The following is a 5,937-nucleotide window of genomic DNA, read 5'->3' on the forward strand; positions in this document are numbered from 1 at the left end:
TCCTACTCTTCCAGCCTCTCAGGTTTCCCACTGAGCCATTCATTTACTTGATCAGTGTTTATTGATCATCTACTAGGTCCTAGGACAGAGGTTTCCAGGAGTGATATCTAAGTGACATAAATACATTAATTCAGACCTGGAGAGAGCAGGAGCCCTTTAATTAGCACATTGCTTTGTTATAGCACAGGCTTTCTTGTCAGGTCAGCTTGATTGTACATCTCGCAGAAACTGGGGACTTTTAAATGACCTGTCTAGAATAAGTGTCAATTAAAGCATCAGACAAATTCAGCTTTGACAGCTTCCAACTTGCTTGTTCCTAGTATGAGTATCAAGTGAGGCATTGCTGCTGAAATGCCATACCAAGGGCCTGTTAGGCCATGTGTGCACACAAGAGTGGAGAATGGGAACTGGCTACTCAGAGTGAAGCTGGTCTAGAGGTTGGTCTAAAAGGCCAGTTACTCAAGAGAAAGTGACTCTAATGCTTTTCAATCTCACTATCCAGATGTAGGAACTATATTTCTTAGTCCCTGAGTTTTTCTTTATATGAGTTCAACTGCTTAAATGAATAGCTCCAACATTTCAATGGCTTAATATAATGCAGTTTATTAATCATGCACTGTGTTGGTTTCCTATTGCTGATATAACAAAATGCCACGAACTTAGGTTAAAAAGAAAATTTATTATCACAGTTATGGAGGACAGAGTCTGACATAGGTCTCACTGGGCTTATATCTAGGTGTCCACAGGGCTGCATTCCTCTGGAGGACATGGGGAGAATCCACTTCCTAGCCTGGTCCAGCTTCTAGATGCCACTGTGTTTGCTGGCTCTGGGCCCCTTCCTCCACTTTCAAATCCAGTCACTGCCTCACTCCACCTCTGCTTCAGTGCTTACATCTCCCCCTTTGACTCTGACCCTCCTGCCTCCCTCTTTCCTTTAGAAGGATCCTTACAGTTACAGTGGGCCATTGGACAATCAAGAATATCCTCCAGATCTCAAGATCTTTATCTTAATCACATCAGTAAAATCCCTTTTGCCAGAAAGTAACACAGGTGCTGGGAATTATTTTTCTTTCAAAAACACTCTCATAATATCCAATTGGGTGTTTCTGGATAGTGGGTTGTCTTCTTTGTGGTCCTTTCTGGATCCAGCCTCCTTCCTTTCTTCCTTTTTTTTTTTTTTTTTTAATGTTTATTTATTTTTGAGAGAGAGACAGAGCATGAGCGGGGGAGGGGCAGAGAGAGAGGAAGACACAGAATCTGAAGCAGCTCCAGGCTCTGAACTGTCAGCACAGAGCCCAATGAGGGGTTCCCACCCACTAAACCGTGAGATCATGACCTGAGCCGAAGTCGGATGCTTAACCGACTGAGCCACCAGGCGCCCCCAGGCTGCATCCTTCCTATGACACCTTTGAGGCTCATGGTCTTTTCCTTTCAGCTGGCAGAAGAGGGAAAGGAAAAAGAAGCATGTCTGTAAATGGGTAATTTTTTTGTTTTAAGTTCAGGAATCAGGCGGTAAAAATGGAAGTGGGCCTACTCACTATTACCACTTGTGACCCACTAGCAAAATTTTTGCTTCCTGTCCCCAAAACCTTATTTTATGTTGGCCTAGAGGTCTTAATTCCAAAGGGAGGAGTGCCTCCACCAGAAGACACAGCAATGATTCCACTTAATTGGAAGTTAAGATGCCATCTAGTCACTTTGGGCTCCTCACACATCTGAATCAACAGGAAAAAAAGAGAATGATGTCATTGGTTGTTGTGACTGATTCTGACTACCGAGGGGGATTTGGACTGGTATTCAAGGTAAGGAAGAGTATATCTGGAATAGGGAGATCCCTTAGGGCATGTCTTAGTATGGATGGAAAACTAAAGCAATTCAATTCAGGTAGGACTGCTAATGGCCCAGACCCTTCTGGAGTGTAGGTATGGGTCACCCCACCAGGTAAAGAACCACAAGCAGCAGAAGTGCTTACTGAAGACAAAAGGAATATAGAATGGGTAGTGGAAGAAGATAGTTATAAATACCAGCTGCAACCAGGTGACCAGTTACAGAAACAAAGACTGTACTTGCTGTGAGTATTTCTTCCTTAATTTGTAATAAATATGTTTGTGTATGAACAGACAAGTGAGCACGACACCATCACTACCCCTAAGGAATTCACAGTCTAATTGGAGAGACAGAAATATATACAAGCAACTTTACTTCAGTTAGATTGCCCTTACCGTTATCAAGAAGACACAGAAAATTCCACTAGGAAGCCACGAGGGTCCTGTGAAAATTGACCAGGGGTCTTGCCAACAAGGAAGAAGAAAGGAAAGAAAGTAGAGGTGAGAAGGCACCCAAAGAGGTGTCATCATACTGCACAATCCTGCCTCCCTGCCTGCCCAGGGGAAGACAGTGGACACTCCACACAGTGGGTATAATAGTCCAAAGCCTGAGGCTTGTACAAAAGAGACTTTTTAAGAGAAAGAGAAAACAACATTATGGATACAAAAGTAGTTTTATAGCAGTAAGTATTTTTGGAATAAAAAATAGCAACAAATTACCAATTTAAAATAACGGACCAAGGATCACCACAAAATCTAAAATAGTGACATATTACTTAACCAAATGTCTGACACACTTCTATAGTTCTTGGTATTGTTACATTTTTAAATTTTCTTTTTCTTTCTTTTTTGGTTGTTGCTTGATATATTGCAGTGATTTTGTGATGTAATTTTCTATAAGGACAGAAAGATCATTCAGTCCTTGCTCTTAGCACAGTTGATTGATTGATTTTTGAAGTTTAATAAACACTGTATTACTGACATTATGTACATTTTTAAGATTGTTGTCAAACGAGGGGGAGCCCTTATCACCTTTTATGCTGCTCATGAGCACCAGTCTTCCTTCACACTGACTGGTCTCAAGGAACCCTCGAGTAATGGCGCACACTACCCTCTTGGTCACCATGACCTTATTCAGCAATGTGTATATTTTGTTACCTTTTATAATCAATGTATCTTTTGTTAGACAATAGTTTTCCCCTACGTATTAATAAGTTCTACTCCTTTTTATTTTTTTAATTTTTAATGTTTATTCATTTTTGAAAGAGAGAGAGAGTGTATGAAGGGAAGGGGCAGAGAAAGAGGGAGACACAGAATCTGAAGCAGGCTCCAGGCTCTGAGCTGTCAGCACAGAGCCCGATGCAGGGTTCGAACTCACAAAGCAATAGATCATGACCTGAGCTGAAGTCAGACACTTAACCGGCTGAGCCACACAGGTACCCCCTATTCATCTTTATTAATTATCACATAATCCAAGGGTTTATTTACCATTTGTATTAGACGTATATCTCCCAACTGTTTACCTAAATGGCTGCAAACTATATAAACACCTACCACTGAAGGGACCCTCACACAAAATCCCTAGTCTCCAAGATGCCCATGGCCTCACCACGCCTCAAGAAGTGGGGGAAAGGGTGGCAGTGGAGGGGAAGGAGGGAAAGTCAGACTTGGAGGGCCCCTGAGCATATTAGTTCCTCTCAGTGTGAATTTCCCTGGTCCACAACTGCTCTGTCATCCTAAGTAAGTCACTTAAATGTGCACCCTGATGTTCTCTTCTTGAACATGAGTGTAAGGTTCATGTTTACAGGGTGCTGTGAGAGCCAAAGGGGATCATTGCATGTAAAAGGCTCAAGGTTGGTTTTGGCACACAGTAGGTGCACAATAAATACTGGCTAGTTCCCCCTTCAACTAGCTCTTGCAGTGACTTAATCAGAACTTCCAAACAGGCCTATTTTTTTTTTTCTTGAGCTGGCTACCACAAGGAAATCCTTCTGCAAATAAGAACCAGTTTTGCTGCTATAGGAATGAGGCCTGGCCTTCCTTCTCTCACAAGCCCCTAGTGACTGAGCTGTTTCATAGCTTTGCTTGAAGAGCTCTCCAGATGTCATAGCCTTAATAGAACACACTCTGGCATCCAAAGGAATTGCTGGGGCTGGGTTTAGGAGAGGAGCTCCTGCTGAATCTAAAGAGCATGGGCTGCTCACATTGTGAAAATGATTCAGGGTTCTGAGCACACGTTGGACTTCTGAGCACATTCTGTTAGAGCTCAGCAGACTCTGAGCATGCGAGAGTGACTGGTGCTCTGTGAGAAGAGGGTCTGCATCCTAATCCATCCTGTCTCCAGTAAGGGAAGAGGCACAGGGTGCAGAGCAAAGTGCAGTAAATGTTTAAAGTGATTTAACAGCAGCTCTTTATTTTTCTTGGCTATTTATAGCTTAGGAAAGTTTTCTGTGATGTTATCTCACAATAACTCACAAGAAGCCCATGAACTGGCCAGAAGGTACTTCACAGAAGTAGGAAGATGAAGCTTTAAGATAGTAAAGGAGCAGATGGATGGCATAGAGCTGGGGTTGGAAGTGGTAGCAGGGCCAGAATTTGAATCCCTGCCGGTACTCCTCTGACACACTTATTGACTCTCCAGACCCTGGCACATTTAAACACAGTGGTTTCTGCAATTCTCCAGGTGCTCCCCAAACCAGCAGTGCCAGCATCTCCTAGAATGGGTAGGAATCCCAATTCTTAGGACCCTCCTCAGACCCACTAAATCAGGACCTTGATAACAAGCTCTCCAGGTGAATCTGACACAGGCTCCAGTTTGGGAACTATGGCTAGAATTAAAGCAAAGCCTCATATCCTCCAGGGTGTGACAGAAGAACACTAAAAAGACACTGGATGAGATTGATTGATGCTTATTGCCCATCTCTTTTCAGGTCCCTTGCATCCTAGAACTCTCTCATGTTGTATCCTGCATCCACCATCCTGTTAAGATCCCAAGCTAATGCTAATTATCATTAGTTTGGGTAACGCAGGTGTGAAAACAAACCCTTCTGTCTTTGGTTTCCTCTTTTGGTTTCCTTCCACCGTCATACACTGAACTCTCAAAAAGACTTTTCTTTAAATATTAACAAAATAAAATAGAAATTTCTAGAGAGACTTAGTCAGAGACTGTTGAGGTCTGCACTTTACCTGTCCTTTCTCAGCTCTTCCAGCCTGGAAGGGAGTGGATCATGGACAGAAGTGGGACCAATGTCCCAACCATGAGTGAACAGTGACACTCTCACATCTCTCCAGAGCAGGGAAAGAGCACTTCAGTAACAGAATACCTTGTCCCCTCTACCCAACATGTGGGATCTGAGTCATTTCTTCATGGAAGCCTTGTGTTTCTGCCTTCACATAATCATGCAAATCCCTTATCAAGGATGTCCCTGTCATTTAGCTAAGTCCTACCCTTGCTATAACTCCAGCTTAATCTTACCTCCTCCCCAAAGCCTCCTGAATGACTTCATTGACCAGTAAGATCCTACTATGTGTATTAATGGTTGGCATTTGATATTTGGCATCAGCTACCACATGCGCCTAATTATCTTATCCTGTGTGTATGAGCAATGTGTTCATCATTGAGTAGCAAATTTGTTGTGAGCCTCAATTGTGTCTCATTTCTTTTTGTACTCCTGGAGAAGTCTAGCAGAGTAATTTTCATCTCTGGCTGAAATTTGGGATAACGATAAGGCACTTTTAAGAAATATTGCCTGTAACCCTCTGGAAAACAGTGTGGAGGTTCCTCAAAAAATTAACAATAGAACTCCCCTAAGACCCAGCAATAGCACTGCTAGGAATTTACCCAAGGGATACAGAAATGCTGAGGCATAGGGGCACATGTACCCCAATGTTCATAGCAGCACTCTCAACAATAGCCAAAACATGGAAGGACCCTAAGTGTCCATCAACGGACGAATGGATCAAGAAGATGTGGTTTATCTATACCATAGAATACTACATGGCAATGAGAAACAATGAAATCTGGCCATGTGTAGCAACATGGATGGACCTTGAGGGTGTTATGTTGAGTGAAATAAGTCAGGCAGAGAAGGACAAATACCATATGTTTGCA

This window comes from Hyaena hyaena, unplaced genomic scaffold, assembly GCF_003009895.1.
Source record: "Hyaena hyaena isolate Hyena2069 unplaced genomic scaffold, ASM300989v1 scaffold_465, whole genome shotgun sequence".
NCBI lineage: Eukaryota > Metazoa > Chordata > Mammalia > Carnivora > Hyaenidae > Hyaena > Hyaena hyaena.